The following is a 4,354-nucleotide window of genomic DNA, read 5'->3' on the forward strand; positions in this document are numbered from 1 at the left end:
TTACTTGCATAATTTACAATTAATTCCTTTTTATCATCTCTTCTTGTTTTGATTCTGCTTGATAGTTCATTCCTTTTTAATTAGCTCTTTAAGCATCTTAAATATAATTTGTTGGATGATTTTATAATATTAATTTATCTGAAGTGAATTAATGAGCTGATGGATAATTTTGTTAGTTGTCATTACTGGCATTTGATTTGTACTTTAAAACTTAGTTTGAATGTATGCTTTGAATGACATTTATTTTTTATTTATTGATTGATTCATTCATTTTTACCACTCTTCTTTTTCTGATTATTCTTCCCTGTTTAGAAAACTTGCAGGTCTATGTCTCGCTTCTGTGGTGCCCCAGCCCAGAAAGCCAGTAGTGGTTTAGTTACCTGGGTAAGCTCAGGTTGCTTCTTTGATTTCCTGATCATGTCTGGCGTATGCCCTCTCACCACCCCTGCCATGGCTCCCTATAAGATAAGGAGCTGCTAACCTTCTAAAAATAGTATCTTTGACTTTGTCTTAAGCAGTCATGCTAGAACTGACCTTTGTGGGTTATTTTTGTTCCCCAAACCTTGTAACACTTATACTTTTAGTTCAGTGCTTATTTTGGAATCCTGTACTTAGGTGGTTCAAAATTTGACCTTCTAGAAGGTAAGCCCTTTGTATTTTTGTCCTGTATTTATTTCACAGACATATTTGTGTTATTTTTTGAGTTTGGCTTCACGCTTTTGACTTTGTCTTATATTTTTCCTCTCATTGCTGTGTGTTCGGAATGGAGAGAATCTGTCAGACTAAGTATACTGTACCATCCTACCTGGAAGTCATGTGGGCTGAGGATTTGAAGGAAATAAAGGGAGATACTTGGTTTTATGTAGTACTAAAGAATGCTAACCACAAAAGTGCTTTTTTTTCAGTTTAGTGACCCTTAGCATAATTATTGATGCTCCTCCTTCAGAGGCCTGCAACCCCAAAAGATGAGTGGATTTATTTATTTATTAGGATGCCACAGTTTTCTACAAAGATTTCACCATTTTACTTTTCATTTTGATAGTATCTTTTAAACAGTCATTTGTTTATAAAAACTTAAATACCTATAATTTTTAACTAAATAATACCTTGGATTTCTTAACTGCAATTGTGTTTGTATTGTTGCCAAATAGCACTACTTTTATATATTGAGAAGTGAACAGAGATGAAACTGTAAATAATATGTTTGAAGTGAGCAAGAGATTGTTATTTCACAATAGCTCAGAAAAAGAAAAGTGATGGACAGATACAACCATCCCCAGCATGTGGTAAGGACTGACAAACTACACAGAAACAGCCAGTAAAAACCAGTGCCACGTTGACATGATATTCCAAGTAAGGTTCGTTAACCTGCATCATTGATAACACTAAGTTAGTTTTGTCATTTGCAATTTTATTTAATTTGTGCATTTAGAAAAGCTTGCAGTTGTGTAGAACTTATAGACAATGATATTGTTTGTATCTAACTAATAGGATAAAAATGGTTTAAGACAACTTTATTAGTTCTCAAGTTTTTCCTTTTAGTTTGAGATGCATGTATCAGAGGGTAATTTAATCTTTCTTTGCTATGCAGTATAGTACCCCCTGTGTTTGACTTGGTTGTTTTTGCCTGACTCATTACAGCTTAATACTTCATGAGTTTTCTTCCCTCAGGCTTTCTTTTGTCTGGAAGTATCTGACACTCTTGTGCTGGGTGAGGCTGCCTTTTCTTTTTTAACTTTACTATATATATGTGTGCGTGTGTGTGTGTTTAAAGATTTATTTATTTATGCATATAGAACTGGCATGCAGGGGTGGTGAGAGGATGAGAGGATTCACCAGAGACAGAGTGGGGAGCAGAACAGGCAGATCAGTGAAGTACACTGCTGAGGGGAGCAGCGGGCGGGTCAGGAGAGGTCAGTGGCGCCATGAGGATCACCTCCGGGGTGGGGATTGAACTCGTGCTGAAGTGGCTTTAGCTTCTTAGTGCTGTGCTTTAATCCTCCTCACCACCAGGGAGGGCCAAAACTAAATAATTTTTAATAGTGTTTTTCCTTTACATCTGTGGCACTTATCTCCAATAACATTTCAGTATGTCATCTGAGTCAAGATGATATTTAGAAAGGATTGAGTTCTAAAGTATCTCTATGGGAGATATAAAGGTGTCTTTTGACAGCAATACTAGTGGAGGGCCAGAAAAATCTCAGGTTAAATTATGAAATGGAGTTTTCCACCATGAAACTTAGTGTATTAGGAGAGGGAAATAATGCTACATAATGTAAATGAAAAACAGGAATTGCTGTTCATGCCATGCCTGTGCCTGTGGGGCCCAGCAGCCTAAGTGCTCAGGTGTTAACATGGAACTTTAGAACTCACCTTACTTTCTGACATAATTTGAGAAGCACTGCTCTAGTGCTATTGCCAGGCTCTTATGGTTCTTGATTTGAAGTTAGAGGAAACTGGTTTTTTGTTTTTCACGAATTGAGATATTTTACCTAATCTTACCACCCAGCTGTATATTACCTCGTCATTATTTTTATTTCAGTTTAAGCCAGAGTATTTTGATGCTTTTATTTCCTCCTTCTAACCTAATGAATTATGCTTAGTAAATTCCATATTTCTCATGATAAGCATTTCTGTGAAGTTTATTAAGTAAATATAAATCACCAAAATTGGAAACCTATTTGCCCTGAAGTATTACTTCTTTCTCACCTGTTTTACTATGAGTCATGTTAACTTTGTCCTATGGTGACTTGAACTCATCAAATAGTACTTAGTAGGGAATAAAGTACCTTTGGAGTGATTTATAAATAAGAGAAGAGGAGGACTACAGCAGTCTCCTAACTGACACCATTTTGACCTGTCCTTTTTTAGTATCTTGATGTTTGCTGAACCCCATGGTATTTCCTTTGCTGCTTTGTCCCCATTCTTCGTCCCACTTCTGAAGAATCTCTTCTGATCAGCAGGAAATAGGGACACGAACAAGAACTTGTGGTCTTTCACTGGGCAGTCATTTCTGTACAGATGTCTCTCCGCTTAGTCCCCTCTGTATGGGAATTTCTGAAGATTATTTTACTTCTTCCTGGAAATATATACTGAAGGGATTAACAATAGCTGTTGTTTTTAGTCTGTTACCCTGAGGACCCAACCTGCTATTAGTTTTGATTTCTTATCTCCCCATTATTTACTTTCTGAATATTAAGGGTGCAGTTTCCATTTTCCAGTAGATGGTGCTATATGCCAGGGAGAGGTAATCTGTGCGTGTGTGTTTGTGTTTAGGATCCTTTGTTGCTCATGAGAGTGCTGTGTATGGGCTTTACTTGTGTGTGTGTTCCTGCATAGTCAGCCCATCTCTCTGTGCCTCAAACCTGCATCTCTGTAGCCTGCAGGCTGGGTTTTCTACACAGCCATGGAGCCTTCTAATGTGGCTTCCTTGAATCCACTCAGGCCCTGCCTTTTGTTTTTCCCCAAGTTAAATTTCTTTCACATCTCTCTGTTGCCCTCAGAACAGTTGGCCCCTGGTGGATCTGAGGTGTTATGGATTCATTTCTTGTCACAGGATTCTCTGAGTTTGGTGCCTACCTGACGTTTCAGTTTTTTTCTCCCTGGAACAGAGAATCTTCCTGACAAGTCAGTATTCTTCTTCCTGACTGGAAATGTTGCCTATTGCTTTGAAAGTCTTCACATAATGGAAAATTATTCCTGTGGCCTTTTGGTCATTGTGGAAGCGCACATTCACCTTCATAGGAAGCTTGTCCACAACCACAATATAAGATGTCGACATCCAAGGACTTTACTGTGTGCTATCCTGAACAGAGTATAGAAGGTTTCAGATACATATCACTCTCAATACTAGGTTCTTAAAGTGGCTCTCACTTTAAGTGTGATAGGGGATAGAACACATGTTCCAAAGACAGGGGCTTTACACAGTATATTTCTTAAATAATAAAATTTGAAATTGCTCTTGATCCATACTCTGCAGAATGAATGCTGTATTATCAGGCATGAAAACATTAATATCCTTGTATATCTCCCATCAGAACTCTTGGGTGACAAAGTACATTGTTAATGAGCAGTACTATTTTAAAAGGAATCAATCTTCCGGCCCTCCCTGGTGGCGCAGTGGGTTAAAGCACAGCACGGAGAATCTGAAGCCGCTTCCGCATGAGTTCGATTCCCGCCTGCCCCAGAGGTGGCCACATGGTGTGGGAGACCTCTCCTGACCCACCCGCTGCTCCCCTCAGCAGTGTACTTTGTCAATCTGCCTGTTCTGCCCCCCACTCTGTCTCTGGTGAAACCTCTCACCGCCCCTGAGCCTCTGGCCTGTACCCCAGTTCTGTATGCACAAATAAATAAA

Source organism: Condylura cristata, unplaced genomic scaffold (genome assembly GCF_000260355.1).
Source record: "Condylura cristata isolate star-nosed mole 26May11 unplaced genomic scaffold, ConCri1.0 scaffold00017, whole genome shotgun sequence".
Taxonomy (NCBI): Eukaryota; Metazoa; Chordata; class Mammalia; order Eulipotyphla; family Talpidae; genus Condylura; species Condylura cristata.